The following is a 13672-nucleotide window of genomic DNA, read 5'->3' as shown; positions in this document are numbered from 1 at the left end:
AACCCGAGTTCTCCCTGTAATAGTACGGATCATTTCGTTTATTTTCGTTAAGTCGACATTACGGTTATGAACAAAGGGGAATGGCTCAGTGGTAGAGCATTCGACTGCAGATCGAGAGGTTGTTTGGTTTAAACCCGAGTTCCCCCTGTAACAGCACGGATCATTTCGTTTATTTTAGTTAAATCGACATTACGGTTATGAACAAGGGGGAATAGCTCAGCGGTAGAGCATTCGACTGTAGATCGAGAGGTCCTTGGTGCAAACCCGAGTTCCCCCTGTAACAGCACGGATCATTCCTTTTATTTTAGTTAAATCGACATTACGGCCTTGAACTAGGGGGAAGAGCTCAGTGGTAGAGCATTCGACTGCAGATCGAGAGGTCCTTGGTTCAAACCTGGTTTCCCCCTGTAACAGCACGGATCATTCCGTTTATTTTAGTTAAATCGACATTACGGTTATGAACAAAGGGGAATGGCTCAGTGGTAGAGCTTTCGACTGCAGATCGAGAGGTCCTTGGTTTAAACCCGAGTTCCCCCTGTAACAGCACAGATCATTTCGTTTATTTTAGTTAAATCGACATTACGGCCTTGAACAAGAGGGAATAGCTCAATGGTAGAGCATTCGACTGCAGATCGAGAGGTCCTTGGTTCAAACCCGAGCTCCCGCTATAACAGCACGGATCGTTCCGTCTATTTTAGTTAAATCGACATTAGGGCGAGGAAAAAAGGGGAATAGCTCAATTGTAAAGCATTCGACTGCAGATCGAGAGGTCCTTGGTTCAAACCCGAGTTCTCCCTGTAATAGTACGGATCATTTCGTTTATTTTCGTTAAGTCGACATTACGGTTATGAACAAAGGGGAATGGCTCAGTGGTAGAGCATTCGACTGCAGATCGAGAGGTTGTTTGGTTTAAACCCGAGTTCCCCCTGTAATAGCACAGATCATTTCGTTTATTTTAGTTAAATCGACATTACGGTTATGAACAAGGGGGAATAGCTCAGCGGTAGAGCATTCGACTGTAGATCGAGAGGTCCTTGGTGCAAACCCGAGTTCCCCCTGTAACAGCACGGATCATTCCTTTTATTTTAGTTAAATCGACATTACGGCCTTGAACTAGGGTGAAGAGCTCAGTGGTAGAGCATTCGACTGCAGATCGAGAGGTCCTTGGTTCAAACCTGGTTTCCCCCTGTAACAGCACGGATCATTCCGTTTATTTTAGTTAAATCGACATTACGGTTATGAACAAAGGGGAATGGCTCAGTGGTAGAGCTTTCGACTGCAGATCGAGAGGTCCTTGGTTTAAACCCGAGTTCCCCCTGTAACAGCACGGATCATTTCGTTTATTTTAGTTAAATCGACATTACGGCCTTGAACAAGAGGGAATAGCTCAATGGTAGAGCATTCGACTGCAGATCGAGAGGTCCTTGGTTCAAACCCGAGCACCCGCTATAACAGCACGGATCGTTCCGTCTATTTTAGTTAAATCGACATTAGGGCGAGGAAAAAAGGGGAATAGCTCAATTGTAAAGCATTCGACTGCAGATCGCGAGGTCCTTGGTTCAAACCCGAGTTCTCCCTGTAATAGTACGGATCAGTTCGTTTATTTTCGTTAAGTCGACATTACGGTTATGAACAAAGGGGAATGGCTCAGTGGTAGAGCATTCGACTGCAGATCGAGAGGTCCTTGGTTTAAACCCGAGTTCCCCCTGTAACAGCACGGATCATTTCGTTTATTTTAGTTAAATCGACATTACGGTTATGAACAAGGGGGAATAGCTCAGCGGTAGAGCATTCGACTGTAGATCGAGAGGTCCTTGGTGCAAACCCGAGTTCCCCCTGTAACAGCACGGATCATTCCTTTTATTTTAGTTAAATCGACATTACGGCCTTGAACTAGGGGGAAGAGCTCAGTGGTAGAGCATTCGACTGCAGATCGAGAGGTCCTTGGTTCAAACCTGGTTTCCCCCTGTAACAGCACGGATCATTCCGTTTATTTTAGTTAAATCGACATTAAGGCCTTGAACAAGGGGGAATAGCTCAGTGGTAGAGCATTCGACTGCAGATCGAGAGGTCCTTGGTTCAAACCCGAGTTCCCCCTGTAACAGCACGGATCATTCCGTTATTTCAGTTAAATCGACATTATGGCCTTGAAAAAGGAAGAATAGCTCAGTGGTTGAGCATTCGACTGCAGATCTGAGGTCCTTGGTTCAAACCTGAGTTCCCCCTGTAACAGCACGGATCATTCCGTTTATTTTAGTTAAATCGACATTACGGCCTTGAACAAGGGGGAATAGCTCATTGGTAGAGCATTCGACTGCAGATCGAGAGGTCCTTGGTTCAAACCCGAGTTCCCCCTGTAACAGCACGGATCATTCCGTTATTTCAGTTAAATCGACATTACGGCCTTGAAAAAGGGAGAATAGCTCAGTGGTAGAGCATTCGACTGCAGATTGAGAGGTCCTTGGTTCAAACCCGAGTTCTCCCTGTAACAGCACGGATCATTGCCTTTATTTTAGTTAAATCAACATTACGGCCTTGAACTAGGGGGAATAGCTCAGTGGTAGAGCATTCGACTGCAGATCGAGAGGTCCTTGGTTCAAACCCGAGCTCCCGCTATAACAGTACGGATCGTTCCGTCTATTTTAGTTAAATCGACATTAGGGCGAGGAAAAAGGGGGAATAGCTCAATGGTAAAGCATTCGACTGCAGATCGAGAGGTCCTTGGTTCAAACCCGAGTTCTCCCTGTAATAGTACGGATCATTTCGTTTATTTTAGTTAAGTCGACATTACGGTTATGAACAAAGGGGAATGGCTCAGTGGTAGAGCATTCGACTGCAGATCGAGAGGTCCTTGGTTTAAACCCGAGTTCCCCCTGTAACAGCACGGATCATTTCGTTTATTTTAGTTAAATCGACATTACGGCCTTGAACAAGAGGGAATAGCTCAATGGTAGAGCATTCGACTGCAGATCGAGAGGTCCTTGGTTCAAACCCGAGCTCCCGCTATAACAGCACGGATCGTTCCGTCTATTTTAGTTAAATCGACATTAGGGCGAGGAAAAAAGGGGAATAGCTCAATTGTAAAGCATTCGACTGCAGATCGAGAGGTCCTTGGTTCAAACCCGAGTTCTCCCTGTAATATTACGGATCATTTCGTTTATTTTCGTTAAGTCGACATTACGGTTATGAACAAAGGGGAATGGCTCAGTGGTAGAGCATTCGACTGCAGATCGAGAGGTCCTTGGTTTAAACCCGAGTTCCCCCTGTAACAGCACGGATCATTTCGTTTATTTTAGTTAAATCGACATTACGGTTATGAACAAGGGGGAATAGCTCAGCGGTAGAGCATTCGACTGTAGATCGAGAGGTCCTTGGTGCAAACCCGAGTTCCCCCTGTAACAGCACGGATCATTCCTTTTATTTTAGTTAAATCGACATTACGGCCTTGAACTAGGGGGAAGAGCTCAGTGGTAGAGCATTCGACTGCAGATCGAGAGGTCCTTGGTTCAAACCTGGTTTCCCGCTGTAACAGCACGGATCATTCCGTTTATTTTAGTTAAATCGACATTACGGCCTTGAACAAGGGGGAATAGCTCAGTGGTAGAGCATTCGACTGCAGATCGAGAGGTCCTTGGTTCAAACCCGAGTTCCCCCTGTAACAGCACGGATCATTCCGTTATTTCAGTTAAATCGACATTACGGCCTTGAAAAAGGGGGAATAGCTCAGTGGTAGAGCATTCGACTGCAGATCGAGAGGTCCTTGGTTCAAACCCGAGTTCTCCCTGTAATAGTACGGATCATTTCGTTTATTTTAGTTAAGTCGACATTACGGTTATGAACAAAGGGGAATGGCTCAGTGGTAGAGCATTCGACTGCAGATCGAGAGATCCTTGGTTTAAACCCGAGTTCCCCCTGTAACAGCACGGATCATTTCGTTTATTTTAGTTAAATCGACATTACGGTTATGAACAAGGGGGAATAGCTCAGCGGTAGAGCATTCGACTGCAGCTCGAGAGGTCCTTGGTGCAAACCCGAGTTCCTCCTGAAACAGCACGGATCATTCCTTTTATTTTAGTTAAATCGACATTACGACCTTGAACTAGGGGGAAGAGCTCAGTGGTAGAGCATTCGACTGCAGATCGAGAGGTCCTTGGTTCAAACCCGAGTTCCCCCTGTAACAGCACGGATCATTCCGTTATTTCAGTTAAATCGACATTACGGCCTTGAAAAAGGGGGAATAGCTCAGTGGTTGAGCAATCGACTGCAGATCGAGAGGTCCTTGGTTCAAACCTGAGTTCCCCCTGTAACAGCACGGATCATTCCGTTTATTTTAGTTAAATCGACATTACAGGCTTGAACAAGGGGGAATAGCTCAGTGGTAGAGCATTCGACTGCAGATCGAGAGGTCCTTGGTTCAAACCCGAGTTCGCCCTGTAACAGCACGGATCATTCCGTTATTTTAGTTAAATCGACATTACGGCCTTGAAAAAGGGGGAATAGCTCAGTGGTAGAGCATTCGACTGCAGATCGAGAGGTCCTTGGTTCAAACCCGAGCTCCCGCTATAACAACACGGATCGTTCCGTCTATTTTAGTTAAATCGACATTAGGGCGAGGAAAAAAGGGGAATAGCTCAATGGTAAAGCATTCGACTGCAGATCGAGAGGTCCTTGGTTCAAACCCGAGTTCTCCCTGTAATAGTACGGATCATTTCGTTTATTTTCGTTAAGTCGACATTACGGTTATGAACAAAGGGGAATGGCTCAGTGGTAGAGCATTCGACTGCAGATCGAGAGGTTGTTTGGTTTAAACCCGAGTTCCCCCTGTAACAGCACGGATCATTTCGTTTATTTTAGTTAAATCGACATTACGGTTATGAACAAGGGGGAATAGCTCAGCGGTAGAGCATTCGACTGTAGATCGAGAGGTCCTTGGTGCAAACCCGAGTTCCCCCTGTAACAGCACGGATCATTCCTTTTATTTTAGTTAAATCGACATTACGGCCTTGAACTAGGGGGAAGAGCTCAGTGGTAGAGCATTCGACTGCAGATCGAGAGGTCCTTGGTTCAAACCTGGTTTCCCCCTGTAACAGCACGGATCATTCCGTTTATTTTAGTTAAATCGACATTACGGTTATGAACAAAGGGCAATGGCTCAGTGGTAGAGCTTTCGACTGCAGATCGAGAGGTCCTTGGTTTAAACCCGAGTTCCCCCTGTAACAGCACAGATCATTTCGTTTATTTTAGTTAAATCGACATTACGGCCTTGAACAAGAGGGAATAGCTCAATGGTAGAGCATTCGACTGCAGATCGAGAGGTCCTTGGTTCAAACCCGAGCTCCCGCTATAACAGCACGGATCGTTCCGTCTATTTTAGTTAAATCGACATTAGGGCGAGGAAAAAAGGGGAATAGCTCAATTGTAAAGCATTCGACTGCAGATCGAGAGGTCCTTGGTTCAAACCCGAGTTCTCCCTGTAATAGTACGGATCATTTCGTTTATTTTCGTTAAGTCGACATTACGGTTATGAACAAAGGGGAATGGCTCAGTGGTAGAGCATTCGACTGCAGATCGAGAGGTCCTTGGTTTAAACCCGAGTTCCCCCTGTAACAGCACGGATCATTTCGTTTATTTTAGTTAAATCGACATTACGGTTATGAACAAGGGGGAATAGCTCAGCGGTAGAGCATTCGACTGTAGATCGAGAGGTCCTTGGTGCAAACCCGAGTTCCCCCTGTAACAGCACGGATCATTCCTTTTATTTTAGTTAAATCGACATTACGGCCTTGAACTAGGGGGAAGAGCTCAGTGGTAGAGCATTCGACTGCAGATCGAGAGGTCCTTGGTTCAAACCTGGTTTCCCCCTGTAACAGCACGGATCATTCCGTTTATTTTAGTTAAATCGACATTACGGCCTTGAACAAGGGGGAATAGCTCAGTGGTAGAGCATTCGACTGCAGATCGAGAGGTCCTTGGTTCAAACCCGAGTTCCCCCTGTAACAGCACGGATCATTCCGTTATTTCAGTTAAATCGACATTACGGCCTGAAAAAGGAAGAATAGCTCAGTGGTTGAGCATTCGACGGCAGATCTGAGGTCCTTGGTTCAAACCTGAGTTCCCCCTGTAACAGCACGGATCATTCCGTTTATTTTAGTTAAATCGACATTACGGCCTTGAACAAGGGGGAATAGCTCATTGGTAGAGCATTCGACTGCAGATCGAGAGGTCCTTGGTTCAAACCCGAGTTCCCCCTGTAACAGCACGGATCATTCCGTTATTTCAGTTAAATCGACATTACGGCCTTGAAAAAGGGAGAATAGCTCAGTGGTAGAGCATTCGACTGCAGATTGAGAGGTCCTTGGTTCAAACCCGAGTTCTTCCTGTAACAGCACGGATCATTGCCTTTTTTTAGTTAAATCAACATTACGGCCTTGAACTAGGGGGAATAGCTCAGTGGTAGAGCATTCGACTGCAGATCGAGAGGTCCTTGGTTCAAACCCGAGCTCCCGCTATAACAGTACGGATCGTTCCGTCTATTTTAGTTAAATCGACATTAGGGCGAGGAAAAAGGGGGAATAGCTCAATGGTAAAGCATTCGACTGCAGATCGAGAGGTCCTTGGTTCAAACCCGAGTTCTCCCTGTAATAGTACGGATCATTTCGTTTATTTTAGTTAAGTCGACATTACGGTTATGAACAAAGGGGAATGGCTCAGTGGTAGAGCATTCGACTGCAGATCGAGAGATCCTTGGTTTAAACCCGAGTTCCCCCTGTAACAGCACGGATCATTTCGTTTATTTTAGTTAAATCGACATTACGGTTATGAACAAGGGGGAATAGCTCAGCGGTAGAGCATTCGACTGCAGCTCGAGAGGTCCTTGGTGCAAACCCGAGTTCCTCCTGTAACAGCACGGATCATTCCTTTTATTTTAGTTAAATCGACATTACGACCTTGAACTAGGGGGAAGAGCTCAGTGGTAGAGCATTCGACTGCAGATCGAGAGGTCCTTGGTTCAAACCCGAGTTCCCCCTGTAACAGCACGGATCATTCCGTTATTTCAGTTAAATCGACATTACGGCCTTGAAAAAGGGGGAATAGCTCAGTGGTTGAGCAATCGACTGCAGATCGAGAGGTCCTTGGTTCAAACCTGAGTTCCCCCTGTAACAGCACGGACCATTCCGTTTATTTTAGTTAAATCGACATTACAGGCTTGAACAAGGGGGAATAGGTCAGTGGTAGAGCATTCGACTGCTGATCGAGAGGTCCTTGGTTCAAACCCGAGTTCGCCCTGTAACAGCACGGATCATTCCGTTATTTTAGTTAAATCGACATTACGGCCTTGAAAAAGGGGGAATAGCTCAGTGGTAGAGCATTCGACTGCAGATCGAGAGGTCCTTGGTTCAAACCCGAGCTCCCGCTATAACAACACGGATCGTTCCGTCTATTTTAGTTAAATCGACATTAGGGCGAGGAAAAAAGGGGAATAGCTCAATGGTAAAGCATTCGACTGCAGATCGAGAGGTCCTTGGTTCAAACCCGAGTTCTCCCTGTAATAGTACGGATCATTTCGTTTATTTTCGTTAAGTCGACATTACGGTTATGAACAAAGGGGAATGGCTCAGTGGTAGAGCATTCGACTGCAGATCGAGAGGTCCTTGGTTTAAACCCGAGTTCCCCCTGTAACAGCACGGATCATTTCGTTTATTTTAGTTAAATCGACATTACGGTTATGAACAAGGGGGAATAGCTCAGCGGTAGAGCATTCGACTGTAGATCGAGAGGTCCTTGGTGCAAACCCTAGTTCCCCCTGTAACAGCACGGATCATTCCTTTTATTTTAGTTAAATCGACATTACGGCCTTGAACTAGGGGGAAGAGCTCAGTGGTAGAGCACTCGACTGCAGATCGAGAGGTCCTTGGTTCAAACCTGGTTTCCCTCTGTAACAGCACGGATCATTCCGTTATTTCAGTTAAATAGACATTACGGCCTTGAAAAAGGGAGAATAGCTCAGTGGTAGAGCATTCGACTGCAGATTGAGAGGTCCTTGGTTCAAACCCGAGTTCTCCCTGTAACAGCACGGATCATTGCCTTTATTTTAGTCAAATCAACATTACGGCCTTGAACTAGGGGGAATAGCTCAGTGGTAGAGCATTCGACTGCAGATCGAGAGGTCCTTGGTTCAAACCCGAGCTCCCGCTATAACAGCACGGATCGTTCCGTCTATTTTAGTTAAATCGACATTAGGGCGAGGAAAAAAGGGGAATGGCACAGTGGTAGAGCATTCGACTGCAGATCGAGAGATCCTTGGTTTAAACCCGAGTTCCCCCTGTAACAGCACGGATCATTCCGTTATTTCAGTTAAATCGACATTACGGCCTTGAAAAAGGGAGAATAGCTCAGTGGTAGAGCATTCGACTGCAGATTGAGAGGTCCTTGGTTCAAACCCGAGTTCTTCCTGTAACAGCACGGATCATTGCCTTTTTTTAGTTAAATCAACATTACGGCCTTGAACTAGGGGGAATAGCTCAGTGGTAGAGCATTCGACTGCAGATCGAGAGGTCCTTGGTTCAAACCCGAGCTCCCGCTATAACAGTACGGATCGTTCCGTCTATTTTAGTTAAATCGACATTAGGGCGAGGAAAAAGGGGGAATAGCTCAATGGTAAAGCATTCGACTGCAGATCGAGAGGTCCTTGGTTCAAACCCGAGTTCTCCCTGTAATAGTACGGATCATTTCGTTTATTTTAGTTAAGTCGACATTACGGTTATGAACAAAGGGGAATGGCTCAGTGGTAGAGCATTCGACTGCAGATCGAGAGATCCTTGGTTTAAACCCGAGTTCCCCCTGTAACAGCACGGATCATTTCGTTTATTTTAGTTAAATCGACATTACGGTTATGAACAAGGGGGAATAGCTCAGCGGTAGAGCATTCGACTGCAGCTCGAGAGGTCCTTGGTGCAAACCCGAGTTCCTCCTGTAACAGCACGGATCATTCCTTTTATTTTAGTTAAATCGACATTACGACCTTGAACTAGGGGGAAGAGCTCAGTGGTAGAGCATTCGACTGCAGATCGAGAGGTCCTTGGTTCAAACCCGAGTTCCCCCTGTAACAGCACGGATCATTCCGTTATTTCAGTTAAATCGACATTACGGCCTTGAAAAAGGGGGAATAGCTCAGTGGTTGAGCAATCGACTGCAGATCGAGAGGTCCTTGGTTCAAACCTGAGTTCCCCCTGTAACAGCACGGACCATTCCGTTTATTTTAGTTAAATCGACATTACAGGCTTGAACAAGGGGGAATAGGTCAGTGGTAGAGCATTCGACTGCTGATCGAGAGGTCCTTGGTTCAAACCCGAGTTCGCCCTGTAACAGCACGGATCATTCCGTTATTTTAGTTAAATCGACATTACGGCCTTGAAAAAGGGGGAATAGCTCAGTGGTAGAGCATTCGACTGCAGATCGAGAGGTCCTTGGTTCAAACCCGAGCTCCCGCTATAACAACACGGATCGTTCCGTCTATTTTAGTTAAATCGACATTAGGGCGAGGAAAAAAGGGGAATAGCTCAATGGTAAAGCATTCGACTGCAGATCGAGAGGTCCTTGGTTCAAACCCGAGTTCTCCCTGTAATAGTACGGATCATTTCGTTTATTTTCGTTAAGTCGACATTACGGTTATGAACAAAGGGGAATGGCTCAGTGGTAGAGCATTCGACTGCAGATCGAGAGGTCCTTGGTTTAAACCCGAGTTCCCCCTGTAACAGCACGGATCATTTCGTTTATTTTAGTTAAATCGACATTACGGTTATGAACAAGGGGGAATAGCTCAGCGGTAGAGCATTCGACTGTAGATCGAGAGGTCCTTGGTGCAAACCCTAGTTCCCCCTGTAACAGCACGGATCATTCCTTTTATTTTAGTTAAATCGACATTACGGCCTTGAACTAGGGGGAAGAGCTCAGTGGTAGAGCACTCGACTGCAGATCGAGAGGTCCTTGGTTCAAACCTGGTTTCCCTCTGTAACAGCACGGATCATTCCGTTATTTCAGTTAAATAGACATTACGGCCTTGAAAAAGGGAGAATAGCTCAGTGGTAGAGCATTCGACTGCAGATTGAGAGGTCCTTGGTTCAAACCCGAGTTCTCCCTGTAACAGCACGGATCATTGCCTTTATTTTAGTCAAATCAACATTACGGCCTTGAACTAGGGGGAATAGCTCAGTGGTAGAGCATTCGACTGCAGATCGAGAGGTCCTTGGTTCAAACCCGAGCTCCCGCTATAACAGCACGGATCGTTCCGTCTATTTTAGTTAAATCGACATTAGGGCGAGGAAAAAAGGGGAATGGCACAGTGGTAGAGCATTCGACTGCAGATCGAGAGATCCTTGGTTTAAACCCGAGTTCCCCCTGTAACAGCACGGATCATTTCGTTTATTTTAGTTTAATCGACATTACGGTTATGAACAAGGGGGAATAGCTCAGCGGTAGAGCATTCGACTGCAGCTCGAGAGGTCCTTGGTGCAAACCCGAGTTCCTCCTGTAACAGCACGGATCATTCCTTTTATTTTAGTTAAATCGACATTACGACCTTGAACTAGGGGGAATAGCTCAGTGGTTGAGCAATTGACTGCAGATCGAGAGGTCCTTGGTTCAAACCTGAGTTCCCCCTGTAACAGCACGGATCATTCCGTTTATTTTAGTTAAATCGACATTACAGGCTTGAACAAGGGGGAAGAGCTCAGTGGTAGAGCATTCGACTGCAGATCGAGAGGTCCTTGGTTCAAACCCGAGTTCGCCCTGTAACAGCACGGATCATACCGTTATTTTAGTTAAATCGACATTACGGCCTTGAAAAAGGGGGAATAGCTCAGTGGTAGAGCATTCGACTGCAGATCGAGAGGTCCTTGGTTCAAACCCGAGTTCTCCCTGTAATAGTACGGATTATTTCGTTTATTTTAGTTAAGTCGACATTACGGTTATGAACAAGGGGGAATAGCTCAGCGGTAGAGCATTCGACTGCAGATCGAGAGGTTCTTGGTTCAAACCTGGTTTCCCCCTGTAACAGCACGGATCATTCCGTTTATTTTAGTTAAATCGACATTACGGCCTTGAACAAGGGGGAATAGCTCAGTGGTAGAGCATTCGACTGCAGATCGAGAGGTCCTTGGTTTAAACCCGAGTTCCCCCTGTAACAGCACGGATCATTCCGTTATTTCAGTTAAATCGACATTACGGCCTTGAAAAAGGGGGAATAGCTCAGTGGTAGAGCATTCGACTGCAGATCGAGAGGTCCTTGGTTTAAACCCGAGTTCCCCCTGTAACAGTACGGATCATTCCGTTATTTCAGTTAAATCGACATTACGGCCTTGAAAAAGGGGGAATAGCTCAGTGGTTGAGCATTCGACTGCAGATCTGAGGTCCTTGGTTCAAACCTGAGTTCCCCCTGTAACAGCACGGATCATTCCGTTTATTTTAGTTAAATCGACATTACGGCCTTGAACAAGGGGGAATAGCTCATTGGTAGAGCATTCGACTGCAGATCGAGAGGTCCTTGGTTCAAACCCGAGTTCCCCCTGTAACAGCACGGATCATTCCGTTATTTCAGTTAAATCGACATTACGGCCTTGAAAAAGGGAGAATAGCTCAGTGGTAGAGCATTCGACTGCAGATTGAGAGGTCCTAGGTTCAAACCCGAGTTCCCCCTGTAACAGCACGGATCATTCCGTTATTTCAGTTAAATCGACATTACGGCCTTGAAAAAGGGGGAATAGCTCAGTGGTAGAGCATTCGACTGCAGATCGAGAGGTCCTTGGTTCAAACCCGAGTTCCCCCTGTAACAGCACGGATCATTCCGTTATTTCAGTTAAATCGACATTACGGCCTTGAAAAAGAGGGAATAGCTCAGTGGTTGAGCAATCGACTGCAGATCGAGAGGTCCTTGCTTCAAACCTGAGTTCCCCCTGTAACAGCACGGATCATTCCGTTTATTTTAGTTAAATCGACATTACAGGCTTGAACAAGGGGGAATAGCTCAGTGGTAGAGCATTCGACTGCAGATCGAGAGGTCCTTGGTTCAAACCCGAGTTCGCCCTGTAACAGCACGGATCATACCGTTATTTTAGTTAAATCGACATTACGGCCTTGAAAAAGGGGGAATAGCTCAGTGGTAGAGCATTCGACTGCAGATCGAGAGGTCCTTGGTTCAAACCCGAGCTCCCGCTATAACAACACGGATCGTTCCGTCTATTTTAGTTAAATCGACATTAGGGCGAGGAAAAAAGGGGAATAGCTCAATGGTAAAGCATTCGACTGCAGATCGAGAGGTCCTTGGTTCAAACCCGAGTTCTCCCTGTAATAGTACGGATCATTTCGTTTATTTTCGTTAAGTCGACATTACGGTTATGAACAAAGGGGAATGGCTCAGTGGTAGAGCATTCGACTGCAGATCGAGAGGTTGTTTGGTTTAAACCCGAGTTCCCCCTGTAACAGCACGGATCATTTCGTTTATTTTAGTTAAATCGACATTACGGTTATGAACAAGGGGGAATAGCTCAGCGGTAGAGCATTCGACTGTAGATCGAGAGGTCCTTGGTGCAAACCCGAGTTCCCCCTGTAACAGCACGGATCATTCCTTTTATTTTAGTTAAATCGACATTACGGCCTTGAACTAGGGGGAAGAGCTCAGTGGTAGAGCATTCGACTGCAGATCGAGAGGTCCTTGGTTCAAACCTGGTTTCCCCCTGTAACAGCACGGATCATTCCGTTTATTTTAGTTAAATCGACATTACGGTTATGAACAAAGGGCAATGGCTCAGTGGTAGAGCTTTCGACTGCAGATCGAGAGGTCCTTGGTTTAAACCCGAGTTCCCCCTGTAACAGCACAGATCATTTCGTTTATTTTAGTTAAATCGACATTACGGCCTTGAACAAGAGGGAATAGCTCAATGGTAGAGCATTCGACTGCAGATCGAGAGGTCCTTGGTTCAAACCCGAGCTCCCGCTATAACAGCACGGATCGTTCCGTCTATTTTAGTTAAATCGACATTAGGGCGAGGAAAAAAGGGGAATAGCTCAATTGTAAAGCATTCGACTGCAGATCGAGAGGTTCTTGGTTCAAACCCGAGTTCTCCCTGTAATAGTACGGATCATTTCGTTTATTTTCGTTAAGTCGACATTACGGTTATGAACAAAGGGGAATGGCTCAGTGGTAGAGCATTCGACTGCAGATCGAGAGGTCCTTGGTTTAAACCCGAGTTCCCCCTGTAACAGCACGGATCATTTCGTTTATTTTAGTTAAATCGACATTACGGTTATGAACAAGGGGGAATAGCTCAGCGGTAGAGCATTCGACTGTAGATCGAGAGGTCCTTGGTGCAAACCCGAGTTCCCCCTGTAACAGCACGGATCATTCCTTTTATTTTAGTTAAATCGACATTACGGCCTTGAACTAGGGGGAAGAGCTCAGTGGTAGAGCATTCGACTGCAGATCGAGAGGTCCTTGGTTCAAACCTGGTTTCCCCCTGTAACAGCACGGATCATTCCGTTTATTTTAGTTAAATCGACATTACGGCCTTGAACAAGGGGGAATAGCTCAGTGGTAGAGCATTCGACTGCAGATCGAGAGGTCCTTGGTTCAAACCCGAGTTCCCCCTGTAACAGCACGGATCATTCCGTTATTTCA

General features: G+C 46.0%; 24 non-coding genes across 24 annotated transcripts; all 24 read left to right on the top strand.

The window, feature by feature from the left end:
* Nucleotides 1-205: 205 nt before the first annotated feature.
* TRNAY-GUA (transfer RNA tyrosine (anticodon GUA)) lies at nt 206-277 on the top strand. The gene has a single exon. It is a non-coding gene; the product is annotated as a tRNA-Tyr (tRNA).
* A 709-nt stretch (nt 278-986) lies between these two features.
* On the top strand, nt 987-1058 carry TRNAY-GUA (transfer RNA tyrosine (anticodon GUA)). The gene has a single exon. It is a non-coding gene; the product is annotated as a tRNA-Tyr (tRNA).
* Nucleotides 1059-1766: 708 nt separating this feature from the next.
* On the top strand, nt 1767-1838 carry TRNAY-GUA (transfer RNA tyrosine (anticodon GUA)). The gene has a single exon. It is a non-coding gene; the product is annotated as a tRNA-Tyr (tRNA).
* A 188-nt stretch (nt 1839-2026) lies between these two features.
* TRNAC-GCA (transfer RNA cysteine (anticodon GCA)) lies at nt 2027-2098 on the top strand. The gene has a single exon. It is a non-coding gene; the product is annotated as a tRNA-Cys (tRNA).
* Nucleotides 2099-2413: 315 nt separating this feature from the next.
* Nucleotides 2414-2485, top strand: TRNAC-GCA (transfer RNA cysteine (anticodon GCA)). Its single transcript has one exon. It is a non-coding gene; the product is annotated as a tRNA-Cys (tRNA).
* Nucleotides 2486-3323: 838 nt separating this feature from the next.
* Nucleotides 3324-3395, top strand: TRNAY-GUA (transfer RNA tyrosine (anticodon GUA)). The gene has a single exon. It is a non-coding gene; the product is annotated as a tRNA-Tyr (tRNA).
* A 188-nt stretch (nt 3396-3583) lies between these two features.
* TRNAC-GCA (transfer RNA cysteine (anticodon GCA)) lies at nt 3584-3655 on the top strand. The gene has a single exon. It is a non-coding gene; the product is annotated as a tRNA-Cys (tRNA).
* A 57-nt stretch (nt 3656-3712) lies between these two features.
* TRNAC-GCA (transfer RNA cysteine (anticodon GCA)) lies at nt 3713-3784 on the top strand. Its single transcript has one exon. It is a non-coding gene; the product is annotated as a tRNA-Cys (tRNA).
* Nucleotides 3785-4881: 1097 nt separating this feature from the next.
* Nucleotides 4882-4953, top strand: TRNAY-GUA (transfer RNA tyrosine (anticodon GUA)). The gene has a single exon. It is a non-coding gene; the product is annotated as a tRNA-Tyr (tRNA).
* A 708-nt stretch (nt 4954-5661) lies between these two features.
* TRNAY-GUA (transfer RNA tyrosine (anticodon GUA)) lies at nt 5662-5733 on the top strand. The gene has a single exon. It is a non-coding gene; the product is annotated as a tRNA-Tyr (tRNA).
* Nucleotides 5734-5921: 188 nt separating this feature from the next.
* Nucleotides 5922-5993, top strand: TRNAC-GCA (transfer RNA cysteine (anticodon GCA)). Its single transcript has one exon. It is a non-coding gene; the product is annotated as a tRNA-Cys (tRNA).
* A 1222-nt stretch (nt 5994-7215) lies between these two features.
* TRNAS-GCU (transfer RNA serine (anticodon GCU)) lies at nt 7216-7287 on the top strand. The gene has a single exon. It is a non-coding gene; the product is annotated as a tRNA-Ser (tRNA).
* A 447-nt stretch (nt 7288-7734) lies between these two features.
* Nucleotides 7735-7806, top strand: TRNAY-GUA (transfer RNA tyrosine (anticodon GUA)). The gene has a single exon. It is a non-coding gene; the product is annotated as a tRNA-Tyr (tRNA).
* A 187-nt stretch (nt 7807-7993) lies between these two features.
* On the top strand, nt 7994-8065 carry TRNAC-GCA (transfer RNA cysteine (anticodon GCA)). The gene has a single exon. It is a non-coding gene; the product is annotated as a tRNA-Cys (tRNA).
* A 1225-nt stretch (nt 8066-9290) lies between these two features.
* Nucleotides 9291-9362, top strand: TRNAS-GCU (transfer RNA serine (anticodon GCU)). The gene has a single exon. It is a non-coding gene; the product is annotated as a tRNA-Ser (tRNA).
* A 447-nt stretch (nt 9363-9809) lies between these two features.
* Nucleotides 9810-9881, top strand: TRNAY-GUA (transfer RNA tyrosine (anticodon GUA)). Its single transcript has one exon. It is a non-coding gene; the product is annotated as a tRNA-Tyr (tRNA).
* Nucleotides 9882-10068: 187 nt separating this feature from the next.
* TRNAC-GCA (transfer RNA cysteine (anticodon GCA)) lies at nt 10069-10140 on the top strand. The gene has a single exon. It is a non-coding gene; the product is annotated as a tRNA-Cys (tRNA).
* A 707-nt stretch (nt 10141-10847) lies between these two features.
* TRNAC-GCA (transfer RNA cysteine (anticodon GCA)) lies at nt 10848-10919 on the top strand. The gene has a single exon. It is a non-coding gene; the product is annotated as a tRNA-Cys (tRNA).
* Nucleotides 10920-11107: 188 nt separating this feature from the next.
* On the top strand, nt 11108-11179 carry TRNAC-GCA (transfer RNA cysteine (anticodon GCA)). Its single transcript has one exon. It is a non-coding gene; the product is annotated as a tRNA-Cys (tRNA).
* A 57-nt stretch (nt 11180-11236) lies between these two features.
* Nucleotides 11237-11308, top strand: TRNAC-GCA (transfer RNA cysteine (anticodon GCA)). The gene has a single exon. It is a non-coding gene; the product is annotated as a tRNA-Cys (tRNA).
* Nucleotides 11309-11752: 444 nt separating this feature from the next.
* TRNAC-GCA (transfer RNA cysteine (anticodon GCA)) lies at nt 11753-11824 on the top strand. Its single transcript has one exon. It is a non-coding gene; the product is annotated as a tRNA-Cys (tRNA).
* Nucleotides 11825-12531: 707 nt separating this feature from the next.
* Nucleotides 12532-12603, top strand: TRNAY-GUA (transfer RNA tyrosine (anticodon GUA)). Its single transcript has one exon. It is a non-coding gene; the product is annotated as a tRNA-Tyr (tRNA).
* A 708-nt stretch (nt 12604-13311) lies between these two features.
* On the top strand, nt 13312-13383 carry TRNAY-GUA (transfer RNA tyrosine (anticodon GUA)). Its single transcript has one exon. It is a non-coding gene; the product is annotated as a tRNA-Tyr (tRNA).
* A 188-nt stretch (nt 13384-13571) lies between these two features.
* On the top strand, nt 13572-13643 carry TRNAC-GCA (transfer RNA cysteine (anticodon GCA)). Its single transcript has one exon. It is a non-coding gene; the product is annotated as a tRNA-Cys (tRNA).
* The last annotated feature ends 29 nt before the right edge of the window (nt 13644-13672 follow it).

The sequence above is a fragment of the Phalangium opilio genome, unplaced genomic scaffold, assembly GCF_054372755.1.
Source record: "Phalangium opilio isolate 3A_F unplaced genomic scaffold, DU_Popi_V2 ptg000053l_1, whole genome shotgun sequence".
Classification (NCBI taxonomy): Eukaryota; Metazoa; Arthropoda; class Arachnida; order Opiliones; family Phalangiidae; genus Phalangium; species Phalangium opilio.
Note: the sequence above shows the minus strand (reverse complement) of the source record. Positions and strands in the feature narration are given on the sequence as shown.